Here is a 20713-nt window from a genome sequence, read left to right on the forward strand (position 1 = left end):
CTGGCACCCCAGGAATCATGTGGCTGAACTGACTGGCAGCTGTCTCTTCGGCGTGAGTCTCCACTTCCCCCAGCCTCTGCTTGGATGCCCCTTTCTGGTTTGTGTCCAGTCTCGAGTGCTATATTCGTTTATGTCCCTACTCCAGCAGTATGACAGTTTTACATCCTCAGGTCTCATAAATCTGGAGGCACTTGAAAAAATTACAAATGGAAAACATTGCATTTGACTACATAAGGGGCAAATAAAACAAAAATATGATAAGCTGGGAAGAAATACCTTCTAAATTATTTTTAGTATGGAAGGAAAAATTTAGGGCAGAAATTCATCAAGGTAAAGTCTGCTATTTGATTTGTTGCTCATACATTTATTTTTTTTTAAATTTTTAAATTTATTTATGATAGAGAGAGAGAGAGAGAGAGAGAGAGAGAGAGAGAGAGGCAGAGACACAGGCAGAGGGAGAAGCAGGCTCCATGCACCGGAAGCCCGACGTGGGATTCGATCCCGGGTCTCCAGGATCGCGCCCTGGGCCAAAGGCAGGCGCCAAACCACTGCGCCACCCAGGGATCCCTGTTGCTCATACATTTAGCAACCCCAGTAAGGTATTGAAAAATATCAAGGGGAAGGCAAATGTAGTCTTAGTTAAAGGTAAAATGAAGTTGGTATGAAAGGTTTACTATGGTAGCTGAGAATTTGAGTTCTAGAACCTGACCACTGGGATTCCTCCTTAATCTAGAGGTTACACTACATGTTATATCAGCAGGTTCCTTACTTCTGCCACCTATAAAGCATCTATAAAGCAGAGATATTACCACTTGCTTTCTACTTACTTTTTAATTACGCCACAGGGATACACGTGTAAAACACTTAGTATAGTTCCTGGCACGTAGTACGTACCCAGGAAAATCAGATAGGGTTATTGCTGTCAGCATAAAACTAAGTTCCTTACCTTACCTACAAAGACCAGGTAGTCCCAGCCTACCTCTCTGTCTTCTCCATTCATTCATTCTCACTGCTCAATGATCACCTCTTATTCAATATCATTCTTTTTTTTTTTTTTAAGATTTTATTTATTCATGAGAGACACAGAGAGATAGGCAGAGGCTTTATGAAGGACTCAGTCCCAGGATCCCAGAATCATGACCTGAGCAGAAGGCAGATGCTCAACCACTGAGCCACCCAGGTGCTCCAATTCATCATTATTCTTCTGTTGATTCTTCTAACAAGTCCAGATCCCTCGTACCTCTATTCCTTCAGTATTGCTCCTTCTGGGCTCTTTGATTAGCTGTCACTTTTTGGGGCCTCCTTTCATGCTAGAGCTCAAATGTCACTAAGAAAGGCTCCAGCTAATCATCACACCTCTTTTATTTCCTTCTCAGCACTTATAATAAGCTGATACTTCTTTTCTCTATCTCCTTGCTGTTCCAAGAGAAGGTGGAACTTGTAAGGTCCATAAGGACAGGAATAGCAGAACCCCAGTATCAACAGATTATCCTGGGAGCTACACAATGAACATCTACTGTGTGAATGTCTTTGAATTACAAAATATTGATGAAGAAACTGGAGACTTCATGTTCAACAGCAAATCATATTTCAAACTTAAATGTTTAACTCTGATTAATGTCTCATAAAGTGAAAAAGAAAATCCAATCATATAATTATATTAAGAAAGAATATTTGGAACACTGAGACAAGCAAAGCACAACAAAAAAGAATGCCATTTTGATAAATATTAAGCAATCTAATTAGACAGCCACCATACCTACTTCTGTATAACATTTTTGACCTGCAAATTGTGCCTTCACACAGTAGAGGCAGCTCTGTAATTACACCAATCACTACAGTTAAAAAGCTTAGAAAGAGAATGAGCCAGTAAATAAACGTAGAAGACATAATTGCCATATTCGAAGACCATTCAAGGCTGCTTGTTATCTATAGTCCAATATAGTTACATGAAAACAGCAAGAACCACCAAAAAGGTTGTTTAGCTTTTTATAGCTGAAATGAAAATTTTTGTGCTTAAATTTAAAAAGAGCTCTAGCTTGGTTTCTGCTGGTTTCACTTGAATTTAAAGATTTTTTTTAACATCTCGATGGTCTTTACTGGTCATCTGTCAGAATATTGGTGAAAACATTTAAAAGCCTGTTATTGCAAAACCTTATCTACAATGCTAAACTATGCTGAATCTTTGTGGGCTATAGATTAATTTAGAGCAATAGTATAAAGTTCTTGATATAGCCAGAGTACAGTAGACTCCAACTTTGACCTTCATTCATTGTTCTGTAAAACCTGATTTGTCATGTTTTCATATCTGCACAGAATACTATTAAAACACCTTCCTAAAAAGGTCCTTTTCTGAAACATATAGCTTTTGCTTTTCCATTTCTTCAAAATTTAGTCCAAATATTTTGTTTATAGTCTTTTTAGTCTATCTATATTCTTCTCATTAGTATAATTGAAGCATTTTTTTGCAATTCTATGTGCTATCAGCTGGTATTAAGGGGACTGATTGTTAATGATGTAATATATTTAATTGTGTTTGTCCCATTTACACTTGAGTCTATAAATTCCTCGAGGGTCTGGAACTTAATTTCTGTTCTGAGTAGGAGACTGTGGCCTTTGCATTTTCTTCTTCTTCTCCTTTTGTAACAAAGAGAGTAGAAAGATATTTCCTACATTTCAGGCCCCTATCCACCAAGGCTGGCATTATATATTCTTTTTTAAGTGGAATATAGATTAGAGCAGATTGGATTAGAAAATCAACTACCTCATACAAAGGTAAAAATTGTGAAATTTTTGTTTTCAGATTTTTTGATAGGTGTGTATGCAGATATAGGTCCTGGGTCTTGGTGTATTATTATTTTTAAATGTGGGCTGAAATCATAAAAGTTTGAAAGACACTGGGGATAGAAGATCTTTAGGTTCCTTTAATATCTACATTCTATAATTTCTAAGGCATTCACCTAGGTGTTAACCTTTCTTCCTGTATCATTGCCCATTAAGGACTACTACTGAATCACATGCAATTTTACCCAAAGGAGATATTAAGAAAAATTCCAATACATAAGCACATTCATGATAAGAAGATGTTCATTATGGAGTAAAACTCGAAAGAAATAGATTTCTAGCTATTTCCTTTTTTCAAAACAAACAAAGCCAGAGCTTAATTTTCATTAAAAAGTTTTAATTTGAAACACCTTCATCTAACTATAACTACTGAGAAGACAATAATAAAATCTCCTGCTGAAAAGGTAGTGTAACTAGTGTGTCCTATCATCTTATTCTAAAGTTTGAAATAAAAATACCCTGGAAGGTTTCTGGGAGAAGTCTTTATCAAAAGAAAATATATAAACTTGATGAATTCATTACAGATAACATTTGAAGGATATTCAAAATAGGAGGGTTTAATTATACTTAAGTCTTCTATGCCTTCAGAATTACAGTCCTTAGGTTTCAGACATACGTTTGCTCAGATGAAGAAAACCCTAAGTTCATGTTCATTCCAATCTCTTTTCACTTTCAATCTTAACAGGTTAAAGTGCTAGTGCTGTTCAGAGGGGACAAATGCGTGGGATACAGCATGTCATTTCCCCATACAGGACCATCAGAGACATCACTAAATGAGCAGAGCAGTGTTCTTTCCACCTGAACCTTTCCCAAAGCCAGTACTCTAGGGAGCCAATGCAAGTCAGTAAGTTGTTGAGAGGAAACGTTTTCCTTTTCTGGCCCAGTCAGAATCTACTTTATGTCAGAAAACTTTGATAACGGAGACCAAGTTACTACTACATACACACTGCTACCCTTGTATGTTCACTTGACTGAAAGATACACACATTCAGAAATCTGGTCTGATTTAGGTAATGGTGAGTCTTGATACACTCCATCAACTCTAACCTTTTATTATGTTCATTCCTGAAACTGCTTGATTTAATCAAATCCAACTTAAGAATCAAGGTCATGTAAGGAAGTAGATATCTGGTTCTTAAAATAACCCTTTTGCTGTTTCCCTTTAAAACTCACACTCCCATCAAATGGCTTAGTCCTGAAAATGACCCATAATATGTGGTGTTCTGCATGAAAATAAATATAATAAGTATTATTTATGGACAACAGAGTCTTGGGGGTGAAAAAAATAAAACACACAAGACTAGTCTAATTCAACAAAAAGCATCTTAAAGCTTGTTAAAAGCAAATACAGGATTTTCTTTTTGGCTCATCAACATCATCTCATATCAAAAGTTAAAGTTTATGAATTATTGAATTGGTGAGTAAATTTGCCCCTTGAAACCATCTGACTTTGCCTCCAAGGAGTTGTGTCACTTCCTCTTCATGTCAATGTCTTGCATGGCTGAGTTGCCACAATCCGCTTTGGCTACTAAAGCTCAAGTCATTCGAAGCCATCAAATCAATTATAACAGCCCTTGCTGTCTTACACCGACAACCAGTGATTGATAACAAAACCTATCTGCTTTCAGTTCTCATCTGACAGCAACAAGCCAGTCCCTGCCTGCTCTTACTGGCATTTGTCATAAATCAATAGCAATTCCACCCTGCAGAAAGGGGCCGGCCACTCTTAGCCCATGTAGTCTCACTTTATTTTCAAATTTTGAAAATGTAACTATTTAAGAATATTAATGCCAAAAGTTTATTCCTTGAAGTATCTGATATTACATGTAAGTAATCACATAATTTAATACTACTCAACGTTTCTATTGTTTAATTCGATTTCCAAACGCCTAAGACATCTCTAAAACTTTGAAAGACAAAACTGTACACTCTGGAATCCTGTGATGATGTTACATTTAGTAGAGGAAGATGACCTTTATTTTCAGATTATTTCAAGTTTAATGGCATGATTTTAGCTATTTCAAAATATCTCAAAAAAGAGGATTTATTTTACTATTTGGGAAAGTCATTGCAAAAACGAAGTAAAAACTCAATACATTATTATAAGCATTAATCAATCAGCACTTAATATTAACTGCATGCAGAAGGACATACTTTGCAGATATGAAAATAGACAATTTTCTGAAAAAGCTACATATGGATGAAGCCAGTTCACTGTATCTTACAGAGATGAATAACACCTTGGTCATTTGCAGGGAAAGAAAATAACACTGATCTACTTTGCATAGCTTGGAAAACACTTTGAGAATCTTTAACACCTTACTATGCAATTTTTGACATCAAAAAATACTTAATAAAATATTTGGCTACATTTGATATCATATTAGGTAGCATACTAACATAAGCAGGAATGAATGAGACTTGCAGGGATCTTGTGCAGTAAGAGTAAAACAAAGATAATTGATAATAACATGAAGCATTTATACAGGGGGAGAGGGGACAGAAAGGGAAGAAACATACTAAGCATCTACTTTGTATAAGGCACCCACAGGGCTTTTGTATACATGATTTCATCGGCTCCTTAAAACTCTAAAATGGCAATTTTATTTCAATGTAGAAAACAGGCATAGAGTCCATCCAACTGTACTTGAAGTCGGTTCTGCTTGATTTTAAAGCCTATATTCTTTGTGTGTTCATTTATCACTTACTCACCTATTTTTATTATTGAAAACCTACTATATAGTGTATGCTAAGATAAGAATTACACGTAGAAAAAGGAATGAAGCTCACACACTGGGGCAACAGATAAACAACGCAGACAACAAAACCAAGGAGGTGGCATGCCAGCCGTGGCATATAAAAAGAACATCACAGTAACTAAGGCAGTAACCATGCTACAGTTCCAAACCCCAATAGGTGTGTGCTTCAAAGCTCGATTCTAATCTCAATTCAGCTAGCAAGCTGGGTGACCTTGGGTAAGTTGCTCTCTTAACTCCACCTCTTTCTCATCTGAAAAAATGGATTCACCCCAAAAAGACGGACTTGAGTTCAAAATGAATGAACCTGTATCAGAAAACATTGGGCATATGGTAGACGATCGTTAAATAGTACCCTCACTCTTCATATACAAATTCTCACCTTCAAAACACATTCCAAGTTAGCTGCCATCCTCAGAAATAGACAAGATCTACCTTATTCATTTAAAACGTAAAATTACCTGATTTATAGAATTCCCTGACCAGAGTGAAATCCCAGCAATAATGGTCTGAGGTCATTTTAATAAAGATCCTGGTCATGAAGGTGTTCTGCTAAAGTGAGGGCACCACAGGAGTAAGCAGGTACAGGTGAATGGGGTGGGGGAACCCAGGGATGGCTTGCTGCAGAAGGAAGGGCTCAGCAGGGCAGCCTCTACACAGACTGGGCTTTACACATTGCCCAGAGCATGCTACTGAGTAGTGACAGCAGTGCCTAAGTTGCTTAAGAATGGTCAGATTCTCTTTAGCTTCCTTCTTCCCTTCTATTTTTCCTGGGGGAGAAAAGGGCTATTGTGTCTAGGTCAAGATAGATTTGACCTACTGTTATATACTAAGACTAGCAAGAAGAAAATATGCACACGAGAATATATTCCTCAACATTACATGATTAAATGCTATAATCCTATTAATCCATGAAGATATTTTAAAAGTGGCACCACTTTAAAAATCTAGTCCTTTAAAATAATGGCTTGCAGCACCCAAAAGGGAATTCTGTGGATCAAGTCAGTTCTGCCTCTCTTCCAAGAGCAGTTACAGACTGACTCTAAATGTACCTTTCTAAATTTTAAAAACTTGGTTTGACCACGTACATATTACCTATATACCTCTTTGTCTATTGGGGTATTTTCACCAACATATCATCTGTCCACAAAAATCTGACTGTGTTTACATGTTTACAACCAATGGCTTTCCACTTCATGATGCCTTTCTTTTTTTCCTTTTTTTAACAGCAGGGAAGTAATATAATTTCATGTAGTAAGAATGTTTCAGAGGCAGGGTTAAGATGCTCCTTACCAGCCTTTTGTCTCTCCTGACCATGCAGTAAAAATCTATCCCTCAGGCTCAGGGTCCAAAGTATCAAAATTAACAACTGTTAGTAGAGGGATTAGTATACGGATTTGAAGTTTTGAATTTGCATTTTGTTAAGAATGTGATCCTGTAGAATAACATGCCGTATAAAATAACTAACCACACTTCACTTACTGAATTGTAATTTGGATCTTGAATGTATTTAGCAATCTAATACTGAACTGTTGAAGGCTGCATGATATAGTAGAAAAACCACATCAGATGGAAAAATAAAATTCTTTATTCTGTATGGGGTAATGTGAGCTGGTCAGTTAACTACTGTTGACTACCCTTTCTTCATTCATTGCTTGGGAATACTATATCAACATGTGTGCCTCACAGTGTTGTTTAGAGGATCAATGACAATACCACCAGTACTGGTGGCATCAGAAGTACAATAGCCTCCATGCTCATTCATGTTTATAAATATTACTTTGGGTCGGGTGTTCTGCAAAAAGCTTTTAAATACAGAACTGACTTAGTACCTACAGACTACATTCATTTATGGATTTTAAAGAAAAGGACACAGACATAATAAAATTAAAATTAATACCAAATCTGGAATTTGAACCCAGGTCTTCTTATGCCAATGCATGTCCTCTTACTACAGTGCTACAGTGACTCTGGTTAAGCACTACAAAATGCAATGGAGAACACCAGAAAATATACAAGGCTGTATTTACTACCAATCATGACACTTTAGCAGACCTGCAACATTCACATTTTTGATACCACGTATATGCCCACCTTCCCTACCTACTCAAGGGTAGGTTGCAGAATTCTTTCAGAATATTCTTTCCTTAATTCCTTGGAAAATAAGTTTTTGTCTAAGCATCATTCAGGAACATTTTAAACACAGAATTTAAGAAATAGCGGGTTTGGAGTCAGAAAGATCTGAGTGTCAATTCACCTCCACTGTACTCTACATATGAGACCAAATGCAAATGATTTCACCTCTCTCTACCTTGGAAATAGGAATAGTTTATCTTGCTTTATCGGACCACTGTGAGAGTTAAGTACACAGTGTTTGCCACATAGACAGTGCTCCGTAAATGATAACTGCTAATACTAATTGTAATGATTGTCCTGATGACATTTAAGTAACCCGTGTGCTGGGATTTCTCACATGCTAAGTGTAACATTGTGCACCAAGGCCTTCCACAGCTCGTAAAAATAGCAAACAGTGGACATGTAAAGGAGTGACTAAAAATGCTATGGAGGAGAATAAAATCAAAAATTCTAGCTTCGGTATCTTGAGAAAACCTTCAACAATTTTGTATATAAAGGATCAAGAAACTTACAATGAGCTAGAATTAAATAGCTTTTCTTTTACATGTTAAAATCATTTGACCTAAATTAGGTCAAATCTACTTTTCTTTTACATGTTAAAATCATTTGACCTAAATTAGTTATTCCTTTCCTCTTGTTCTTCACACTATATTAAGAGGATGAGGAACAGGGCATGGGGGAGCAAGAAGATGAATGGAGAGGGTGTCCCCTGAGAGTATGGAGGGCATTTTCTCAAAAAAGTTTGAGAACAGTGGAGTAGCTCAAGGAATCCATGCCCAAGGCTTGGAAGAGAAAATAAGCCATGGGGATGAGGAGCAGGTTTGGTCAACAAGGGCTGACCTAGAATTGTAGGAAAGCAAGGCGGCTAGTTATTTCCTGTGTCCCACTCCAGCCAGTAACAGATCATTTTTACAGTTTAATAAGCTGCCACCCCTGATGAGACAAATATGATCAACTTAAAGAAAACTTTAAAATGAAGCAGGTGCTCTTTAAAAGAAAGAGAACAGATACAAGGTACAAGGAATAGGGTAGTTAAGAAAGAGGAAATCTATACAGAGGTGTTTTTCTTGAATTTATTGACATTACAGGGATATTTTGGGAGGTATATGTGGGGGAGAAAAATATAGAGAAAATGTAAGTAAACATGTATAAAGAGGAATGAAAAAAACATATCCTAGTAGCACTTCTGCTATTATACTTGAATTTCTCATATCTACATAATAAAATATTACAGATTTAAGTGTTTCAGGGAGAAAAATACCAATGGAAGGTAAAGCTGGAAGTACTGTTAATGAGCAAAAGAGTTGCAAAATGCTATGTTTTCAGAGGTACATTCCACTCTATAATGCTAAATTATTTATATAATCTTAAGTAAGTTAAAAATTATTAGGTAGATAATAAAGACTTTATGCCAGAATAAGATCTATGGCCCAATTCAGGTATAATTAATACATTTATAGTAAACATTTATAAAGTCTCCTAAGTTCTAAAATTGAACCTGTTTGAATATTATTCAACATAAAACGATTTTAAAATCGAAAAAATATCTGTGGAAATTACTTGTATACCAATCATGTTCATAGTTTCTTATTTTTTCATCATGAGTAGAGTCTTAAATTGACATAAGAATATTTTTCTGCCTCCTCTATTTAGTTTCAACATAACAGTGCTAAATCAAAATTATGTAAAGCAAATTAAAAATACATAAAACAAAAAGTAAAACATTTTCAAATATTTAAGCTATATTCTTCCCTGACAGCTTGTATTCACACTTGAGAACTGGAAAAAAAAAAAGGTAAGATTTTAAAATATGTTTTTGTATTCAGATCTGGAATTGTTAACTTTGCTACAAGAAAAGTGGAAAGTATTAAAAATATTCTTTAAAATATTTAAGATGGAGAATTAGTGTTTAATGAGTACAGAGTTTTAATTGTGGACGATGAAAAAGTTCTGGAGGTGGACAGTGGTGATGCTGTACAACAATGTGAATGTAATGCCACAGAATCGTACACTTAAAAATGGCCAAAATGATAAATTTTATGTTATGTATATTTCATCAAAATAAAAAATATGTTAAAAAAATATGAGAGGGATGCCTGGGCAGCTCAGTGGTTGAGCATCTGCCTTAGACTCAGGGCGTGATCCTGGGGTCTGGGATTGAGTCCTGCATCGGGGTCCCCACAGGGAGCCTGCTTCTCCTTCTGCCTATGTCTCTGCCTCTCTCTGTCTCTCACGAATAAATAAATAAAATCTTTATATAAGAAAAAATGATGAAAAATACAGGATAAAATTGTAAACAATGGAAAATTAAAATCCTATATTATTTTTTTTATTATTTTAGAGAAAGAAAGAGAACATGTGTGAGCATGGGCAGGGGAGAGAGGGAAAGGAAGAAGGAAAAGGAAGGAGAGAGAAGGTGTTAAGAGCCACTGAGCTGAGCAAGGAGCCAAACATAGGCTTGATCTCAGGACCTGGGCCAAAACCAAGAGTGGGATGCTTAACCAAATGCACCACTCAGGTGCCCCCAAACCCCTATATTCTTGATAATAGTACTAAATATGGAAGGTTGAAAAAAAAAAACTTTCGAAGAAAACAGAATATAGTCATGACCTTGAGATAGGCAAAGATTTCTTAAATAGGACACTATAAGTGATAACCATAAAAAGAAGGGTTAATTAACTGAAATACATTAAAATTAAGGTGTTCATAAAAGCACCAAGGAAAAAGTGAAAAGGACAGCTACAGAGAGGAAGAAGTTATTTGCATTACAGAATATCCACTAAAGAACCTGGATCCAGAATGTATTGAGAACTCAAATTAATAAGAAAAAGACAATTCATTAGAAAACTGGAGAAAGACTTAAATCGTGACACTTCAAAAAAGAGGTTACAAATTAAAGGAAATACAAGTTAAAGCTCCAGTGTAATACCATATATATCAGCAAAATGGCTGAAAAAAAAGAACTTTAAAACACTGGTGATACCAAGTTACTGAGAATATGAAACAACTGTTATCTCATTCACTGCTGATGGATGCAAAATTGGTTAAGATTTCCTTGGAACAGGGGATCCCTGGGTGGCGCAGCGGTTTGGCGCCTGCCTTTGGCCCAGGGCGCGATCCTGGAGACCCGGGATCGAATCCCACGTCGGGCTCCCGGTGCATGGAGCCTGCTTCTCCTTCTGCCTGTGTCTCTGCCCCCCCCCATGTGACTATCATAAATAAATTAAAAAAAAAAAAAGATTTCCTTGGAACATCTTCTGGTAGTATTCATGTAAGTGAAACATAAGCACATATTAAGACCCGGCAATTCCCCTCGTATGTGGACACTCAACAGAAATGCCAAATTATGTTCACTGAAAGGTATGTTTGAAAATGTTGAGAGTAGCGCTGTTCAGAACAGCTCTAAATGGGAAACAAACGAGATGCACTTCAACAGCAGGTTGGATAAATTAGACACTATTCAAATAATGGAATATTAGACAGCAGAAAGAACCAGCAAACAATTGTTCTATGCAACATTATGATTGAAACTAGCAGGTTGAGTGAAAGAAGGCAACTTCCAAAGAGAACAGACTGTGTTACTAATCTATATGAAGTTACTAAACAAGCAAAAGAACTGATGGTTCTAAAACGCACAGAATGGTTATCACTGGGAGATGAGGTGAGGAATGAGAGAAGTTAGTGACTGGGAAAAGACAAAAAAAATGGTGCCTCTGGAGGTGTTGGTGATGTGCTATTTGTTGGTTTGGGTGGGGTTACATAGCTGTGTGCATTTTGAAAAAAAATACATGGACTATACGCTTTTGCAATTTATGCATTTATCTGCATGTATGTAATATTTCAGTAAAAAGTTCAACAATGAAAGAACAAATCCATAATTATTAAAACTAAAATCAGAAAATGGGTTAAGTGAAAATGTGAAAATCCCTCAATTTTCAGTGAAAAATGGGAAGGATCATAATGTACTGAGAGGCATATCTGCAAAACACCCAAGTCGGGGATGCTAATTGCTGATACAGACTCTGTTGATTTTCAGCAAAATACAGATTTTCTAAAGGTTTCAGAGTCTGGAAGGCATGTGATTAGACGGCCAACTGAGGGAAGGGCTGAGGAAGGGAGAGCAGATTCATTATGCAGTATGGTGCAGGATATGGGGTTGAAGGAGAAGTAATAGTGACATACACCCTCCTAACCAAGGAAGAAAGCTATAGGTAAAGAAGTGAGCCCACTAGGCTCAATCACAAATAGTCTGTGACTTAAGAGGCACTAGCTAGTAAGTGCCACAACTACTTGAACACTGAAAAGTATGAGAAGACCGAGGGCAACAAAAAGAAAATATTTGAAGAAATCTGGATCTCAGTTTGAGATTATTATACAAACTCGCTCTCACCACCCACCCATCTCAATTCCTCCCCATACTATTTTCAGCAATCCATGAATGAGTAGTAATCTCAAAAGACCAGCATGTGATCTAAGCATAGATGCTGCTAAAAGGAAGGGATAAAAAGAGAAAAGGAATGTATAAAAAGAACAGATCAAGACATATCTACACAGTAGGTCATGTTTCTACTTTATTCTATCACATTTTATGTTTATATTTAAGCAGCTTTGACAATTCACCTTTCATGAATTATAACAAGACTCATTAAAACTGAAGAAATGACAGATTTGGGGGGGTGGATGTTCTCAAAGAGAGCATTAATAACTCTTAATGTAAATTATCATAATGTTAATGAAGATTAACATTCTTTAAGATTTTATTTATTTGAGTGAGAGAGAGAGAGAGAGAGAGAGAGAGAGTTCTAGTGTGAGGGGAGGGGGGCAAGTGGGGAGGGAGAGGGACAAGTAGACTCTGCGCTGAGTGTGGAGCCCCACTCTGGGCCTAATCCCATGACCCTGAGATCATGACCTGAGCTGAATTCAAGAAACATTCAACAGACTGAGCCACCCAGGGGCCCCAAGATTAACATTCTTAATCCTAATGAAATGTTGGAATGTGATTTACAGGGGCAACATTCCTAAATGATGAAAGAATTGTACATATTGAAAAGTGTTGAGTCACAGTGGGAACTACAAATGGCCAAGTACAGCCAAGTGGTGGAATGTACAAAGAAGAGCCTGGGGAGAAACCCAAGGGGTCACTGGGGAATTTATATTGGAAACTACTAGAATTTACACAAAGCAGGAAAACACTTGTACTTTTGGATGATCTCTTTAATAGTAGCAGTATGAAGGAATGAATTGGATTGGGGGGGACACTGGAGGAAAGGAGTGTGAACAGGATGACTACTGCAGTAGAAGCGTTAGAAAGTACTATGGACAGAAAGAAGGCAGCAGCACTCAGAGGGAAGGCCAGGCTTACCCAACCTTATGCAATGGAAAAACTGTACTGGTGACCAAGGTGGTATGAATGTGTGGTGGTGGTGGTAGTGAGTCAGGGAGGAGGAGGTCTCTTGGGTGGGGAACAAATAAAGAACATGTTGGGTTGGAGTTAGGAGGTAAGATAAGAGGAACTTGTTGGGATAAGAAGCATCCTGTTGGGGTATCTGAGAGATGATCACCCATGGAGAGAACATGCTCACCCTTGCCTTATCTCTTAGGAGGTCTGCATGACATCCCAAACTGAGGACTGTCAAAAAAAAAAAAAAAAAAAAAAAAAAGAAGAAGTATTCTTTTCTGAACACTTCAGAAAAAGTGGCCAATTAACTTTCTGTAATGGCTATTCATAGATCTACTGAAGGGTCCCTTCTAGCCTTTTGATTCTATGACAACTGTCTTTTTCACAGTCATATAAGGATGCTTGGGGAATTAATGAGATATTTGTAAAGCATTTTCATTTCCTTTAAAGTTTTTATTTACAATCCATTTACATACATTTAAATGCAGCTAGAAAAGCATATTTAAATTCAATTTCCTTTGAAATTGCCAAGGGACTGCAACAGGGAGAATAAAAAAGCACTTTAATAGAAGGAAAAGGTTGTATACCACAGGCATCACTGTCACTTCCTCGTCTCAAAATATACATGGGCTTGCACACAGACAATTAAGTAAAATGGTGGTGGACCATACTCTTCTTACACTGAATTTATAAATGGATCCATTTCTTTATTGTTCCTGGTAACTTCTATATTACTGAAATACTATATGAGTGCTGGTTACATGTGAATTCATTCTGTGAAAATACATTGAACTATATACACACTTATGATTAGTGCATTTTCTGTATGTAATAATTCAATTTAAAAAAACCCCACACAACCAAAAGTAAAAACTCAACTTTTAAAATGATTATGAGTAAAAAATAAAAATAAAATAAAATAAAATAAAATGATTATGAGTAAGTCCAATACCAGATGAAGATGTAACATCCAATATTTAGACTGATGTTATCAATCAATTATCTGAAAAAATGGTTTTAGTGTTAGGCAGAAGCTAGATGTGAACAGCTGAAAGGGGCACCCTGAGACAGAGTCCCAAATCCTAGAAGGGAGGAATGATGGAGAAGAGAGGTAGCTGGAGGCAGGGACAGTAAGACCTCCCCCTTTCCCCCATACGAAAGGCTGACATGAAGGTTCTGGTATAAACCTTGCAGAGTCAAAAACTCCCTTTGGAGGAGTTTCCCAAAGGAGTGGAAGGAGCTTCCATTAGAGCTCAGCCCACTGAACATCACAGCTCCTCCCAACCCAGAGAAACCCAGTAATATCCAATTCCAAACAACATAGGGGCTGGTTCCACTTCTCAGAACCCGTCCGCTCTCCCATCTTGAGAATGTACTTTCACCTTAATAAGCTGCTTTCCTTCTGGCTGTCTTTAATCTGAGCACAGATTCCCCCTGTAAATCTTCTTGTGGGGAATCCAAGGATGGAGACCTCCATACATACAATGCAGACAGATACTCTCTCATCCCTGACATTAGGGACAGAGGACAAAGTGTGGGCAGAAATAATAACCAACAAACTCATTTAATACATATTACCTGCTGGGCACTCTACTAGGCATCAAAGAACCTAAGATAAAGACGGTTCCTCTTCTTCTGCCTTCAGCTCACATTCCAGCAAGAGAGACAACTACAACAACAACTCACCAAGTGATCATGGAGACCGAACCTACTATTGCAGCCCAGAGCAGCAGGGATTATCATTCTTAGGGGAAGAGTGGGGCTGGAAGGTGACATCTGAAAAGGCAAGTCTGAAACTAAGAGTGTGCCTGCAACAAGGAAGGAAAAGAATCTAAATCAGAGGGAATGACCCGAGGTGTGGAAGGACTGTGGCATTTTAGTTAGGAATGACTAGTGTGGAGTTTATGGACAACTTGTAAAACTCAAAGCCTTTTTGTTCTAGAAAGGTTTCTTGAAGTAGTTGCTGTCATAAGAACTGACAACTTTAGCCTGCCAGGAAGGAAGTATTTTAAAACTTAGTTACTTTTTTGTCTTTCTTTTTCCTCCAGCTTTAACACACAGCCTGAGGTTTGTCAGCACGTTTTACAAGAACAAAGCTAAGAAAGTGAAAGAGAAGGCAAAATAGAAGGGAGACCAAAACCCAACATGGCAGGAACCAATACTACTTCAAGTGTGAAGGTTGTTTAACCTGGAGGTTAGCTATCTTTTAAAAAGAGAATGCCAAAAGTTTAGCGATTTCTTCTGGTGTATCTGGAGAGGGTACTTCCAATAGCGGGGGAACAAAATTTCTTAGAAGTATCACAATCAAGTGAGTTTAGGGTGTGGACTTCTCTCATGATTTTAGGGAATAGAAAAAAGAAATATATGCACTAATGGCTGGTATGTGCCAGAGAGCTATTACTTGCTCAAGAGAATTACCTGCGAGCCCATGGTTGCTAGTTCCCAAGGGCATGTAACATATCTGGTGAAACAAGGCTGCACATCTAAATACGGGTTAAATTGGCCTTGAAATTAAGGAGTCAATCCCATTTACAATTTCACCCAAAAGCATTAGATACCTAGGAATAAACCTAACCAAAGAGGTAAAGGATCTATACCCTAAAAACTACAGAACACTTCTGAAAGAAATTGAGGAAGACACAAAGAGATGGAAAAATATTCCATGCTCATGGATTGGAAGAATTAATATTGTGAAAATGTCAATGTTACCCAGGGCAATTTACACGTTTATTGCAATCCCTATCAAAATACCATGGACTTTCTTCAGAGAGTTAGAACAAATTATTTTAAGATTTGTGTGGAATCAGAAAAGACCCCGAATAGCCAGGGGAATTTTAAAAAAGAAAACCATAGCTGGGGGCATCACAATGCCAGATTTCAGGTTGTACTGCAAAGCTGTGGTCATCAAGACAGTGTGCTACTGGCACAAAAACAGACACATAGATCAATGGAACAGAATAGAGAACCCAGAAGTGGACCCTGAACTTTATGGTCAACTAATATTCGATAAAGGAGGAAAGACTATCCATTGGAAGAAAGACAGTCTCTTCAATAAATGGTGCTGGGAAAATTGGACATCCACATGCAGAAGAATGAAATTAGACCACTCTCTTGCACCATACACAAAGATAAACTCAAAATGGATGAAAGATCTAAATGTGAGACAAGATTCCATCAAAATCCTAGAGGAGAACACAGGCAACACCCTTTTTGAACTGGGCCACAGTAACTTCTTGCAAGATACATCCACGAAGGCAAAAGAAACAAAAGCAAAAATGAATTATTGGGACTTCATCAAGATAAGAAGCTTTTGCACAGCAAAGGATACAGTCAACAAAACTAAAAGACAACCTACAGAATGGGAGAAGATATTTGCAAATGACATATCAGATAAAGGGCTAGTTTCCAAGATCTATAAAGAACTTATTAAACTCAACAGCAAAGAAACAAACAATCCAATCATGAAATGGGCAAAAGACATGAAGAGAAATCTCACAGAGGAAGACATAGACATGGCCAACATGCACATGAGAAAATGCTCTGCATCACTTGCCATCAGGGAAATACAGATCAAAACCACAATGAGATACCACCTCACACCAGTGAGAATGGGGAAAATTAACAAGGCAGGAAACCACAAATGTTGGAGAGGATGTGGAGAAAGGGGAACCCCCTTACACTGTTGGTGGGAATGTGAACTGGTGCAGCCACTCTGGAAAACTGTGTGGAGGTTCCTCAAAGAGTTAAAAATAGACCTGCCCTACGACCCAGCAATTGCACTGCTGCAGATTTACCCCAAAGATACAGATGCAATGAAACGCCGGGACACCTGCCTGCACCCCGATGTTTATAGCAGCCATGTCCACAATAGCCAAACTGTGGAAGGAGCCTCGGTGTCCATTGAAAGATGAATGGATAAAGAAGATGTGGTTTATGTATACAATGGAATATTCCTCAGCCATTAGAAACGACAAATACCCACCATTTGCTTCAATGTGGATGGAACTGGAGGGTATTATGCTGAGTGAAGTAAGTCAATCGGAGAAGGACAAACATATGTTCTCATTCATTTGGGGAATATGAATAATAGTGAAAGGTAATATAAGGGAAGGGAGAAGAAATGTGTGGGAAATATCAGAAAGGGAGACAGAACATAAAGACTCCTAACTCTGGGAAATGAACTAGGGGTGGTGGAAAGGGAGGAGGGCGGGGGCTGGGGGTGAATGGGTGACGGGCACTGAGGGGGACACTTGACGGGATGAGCACTGGGTGTTATTCTGTATGTTGGTAAATTGAACACCAATAAAAAATTAATTTATTATTAAAAAAATTAAATTGGCCTTAATTATAATCCCACTATCCAGCAGCCCAGACTTTACTGGAACAATGAGTTGCTGTTAGCAAAGGGAGAGCAGGCTGGACCTAGAATTGTTAGGTCTAGGGGACCTGTTACTAGCAAACTGATCAAAAATGAATGCATGTATCAATGCACATTTTAGGATTTTCTAAAAACTATTTTTCAAACAAATTTTCTAATTAAATTTTAGCCAATTATATATGCTCTGCTTTATAGTTTTCATTACTGTTGAAACTATGTTTCAAGCTCTAAGTAAATAGTTTGGAAGGATATGGATGGAAAACAAATCTTTCCAAGCACCGGTTCATGCAATGGCATCTTTTCTTTTCTTTTCTTTTCTTTTCTTTTTCTTTTTCTTTTCTTCTTCTTTTTTTTTTTTTTTTTTTTTTTTTGCATTTCAGGGTTAAAAAAACAAATCTTTACATTGTAAAAAGAGCAATTCTGTCTATGTTCTATATTACTTATACTCTAAATTTACTTTTAGTCACTAATACATGATCAACTTAACACGTTTTACTGCAGATATCTTTCATATTCAAATATATGAAATATTTTCCTTTTAAAGAGAAAAATATCAATAAAGGATTAAAAAGAAAAATATAAACTAGTTACTTTTGAATATCTCTGGAACTGATATCAAGATTTTAAGCTTTGTTTTCCCACTGAAACCTGGCATTAAAAGGTGAGTAATATTACTCTAGACCATTTCCAAAATGCTCCTTTTTCCAACCAGGGACATCTCAGCTACACATAATAACTTTTGGAGAAATTTGTTTAATAGCTTCTTACCCTCAGGAGTTCTAATTCAGTAGGCCTTAAATGAGGTACATAAAACTATTTTTTAAAGAAATTGCCCACTTGATTATGACACACAGTAAGGTTTGCGACAGAGTTTTTCTCATTATGTATAATTTAAATAGTGTCAGCTTCTGGCTTCACTGGTCTTTTTATTTATTTATTTCTGAATGCAGAGCTTGAACTCACAGCCTTGAGATCAAGACCTGAGTGGATATCAAGAGTTGGATGCTTAACTGACTGAGCCACCCATTCACCCCTCACTAGTCATTTCAGGCACTGACTGACAAGGGAAAAATAAATCTAAGCTTTAAAAATTAAAAGCTTGAACTACCATCACCCAAAGTTATAAAAAATATATATATACATACACACACACTTAGTATATGGAAAAACTTTGGACCGGTTTTCTTAGGTGCAAATTGTTTAATGCTGGGCACATTGAAAAGTCAGAAAATATTGCTAAACTGTGAATAAGGCCTATTTGGCTGAAAATAATTGAGAAAATAACTGTAAAAGGGAACCAAACTACTAAAAAAAAAAAAATCTAGCAGGTTGACAAGTTGATCCATATCACCAATCACCAATATGTACGGGAAAAAAATTACCACCATTATTCAGTCAGGACTGTCTTTGAGGCATATGTACTCAGGGAGGGATTTCCAGGTAACATCCTGGGAAAACTCGACTGTGGCAAAGATAAAGGGAGACTGGGTCTTTTATTCACATAAGATAGAGATTTTGCAGCAAGATTTAAAAACCAGCCTGCTTCCATGTACGCATTGCTAGAATGGTTCATTGACCTAATGGGACATAGGTCCTTCAAACTTCCTTTAAGAGGAGGGACAAAGAATGAGTGTTTTGAGCCTGGGTTAAAATAGAATTTTTAAAAATAGAGTTTTATTTTTTGTTTTTTATTTAAAGATTGTATTTATTTATTCATGAGAGACACAGAGAAAGAGAGGCAGAGACACAGGCAGAGGGAGAAGCAGGCTCCATGCAGGGAAGCCCAACACTGGACTGGATCCCGGGTCTGTAGGATCACGCCCTGGGCTGAAGGTGGCGCTAAACTGCTGAATCACCCGCGCTGCCCTAAAATAGAGTTTTAAATTTCAGGTTACTCATTCTCTCATTTTCCCAGTGGAGTGATTCTTTTAAGCCACCTTGGGTCCTGTCTGGGGCCTGCCTCCGAATGAATCTCAAGCTGAAAGAAGAGGACAATCTAACTTCATAAGCAGACAGACAATATTTCCTCTTGGCTTTCTTGAGTTACACCCTACAATGGATGCACATTTGATTAATGGGTGACTATCCTCATTTCAAGAATAAAATCCACACCAGATTGAGGACAAGAGAACTAGTTGGCCCCTGGATTGATGCCTTTTCCTCACAGTCAACTCTTCCTTCCCAGGTGACAGTCCTTGGATAAGTCTCATTCCAGTCAAGTGATCTGATTCTAAAAGCCTAGGGGCTGTCACCTTCCACTAGAGGTTGCTTGGGGAGGCTTTGGTTTGTCTTGGTCCAGATGAGCTTAGCTAGCCAGATGGTGGGCATGCTGCATCCCCAAAAACAAAGGTCTACAAACCATCCAGTAAGACAAACTGGGCAGCACCTTTTTACCCTGGAAGGCTGTGGAACACAGTTAGCCATGGTTAGGAGTCTGCCCCTAGAAGAATGTTGGGGAGGAGGGGCTCTCGGTTACCACAAAGAGCTGCTTTCCTGATGAGGTTTAATATTAATATTATGTGCTTTCAGAACACTCCTTGACATTAGAGCACTCCTCATCCCATATTCAGGTTTCAGCCCTTTCATTTCTCTGGCCATTAAGGAAAAGAACTTTGGCAGAGTGAAGATGGACTGTCTACTCTTATTTCTCCAGAGGGCTACTGTGCCCTGATCATGATGGAAATTTATCCTGCCAGTTATCATCCAGTCTACTGCTAAGTTTTGTGTTAACACAAATTCTCCCTGCCAAGGAGAAATGAATGTGCAGCCTCATTGTATTGGTATTTTAGACTTCATTTGTTCTCAGAACCGTATGGGCGACCTCATCATTTGAGGAGGCTGGAAGCCATGACTGGTGATAAATTTGACAGTAATTTGATCTCTCTTGACTGAGGAATTAAGAATATTTCTTACCTTTTAGAGCTTTTCTCTTATTTATCATGCTGGGAATATAGTATTGTAGGAGTAGAGCCAAATATTTTAAAGTTGAGACTATAATAAAAACAACCTATTAAAATTATATTCCATAGGGCTTATTAAGGAATATATCCAAGATATCTTTCATATGAAACTCACAAATAAGATATACATATAATACTTAAGTAATAGTATCTGTTACATAGTTTATAGATACTTCATCTTAATTAAAAAATAGGAAAAAAGAAAACAAAAATATCTTAGAAAATTTCAACGATTTCAAGA

General features: G+C 37.4%; 1 protein-coding gene across 1 annotated transcript in view; it reads right to left on the bottom strand.

Annotated features, from left to right (window-relative positions):
- The window catches only part of DIAPH3 (diaphanous related formin 3), a 489880-nt gene that overhangs the window by 82718 nt on the left and 386449 nt on the right, over positions 1-20713 (bottom strand). The gene's annotated exons all lie outside the window — the stretch shown is intronic.

The sequence above is a fragment of the Nyctereutes procyonoides genome, unplaced genomic scaffold (assembly GCF_905146905.1).
Source record: "Nyctereutes procyonoides isolate TBG_1078 unplaced genomic scaffold, NYPRO_anot_genome, whole genome shotgun sequence".
NCBI classification, from domain to species: Eukaryota; Metazoa; Chordata; class Mammalia; order Carnivora; family Canidae; genus Nyctereutes; species Nyctereutes procyonoides.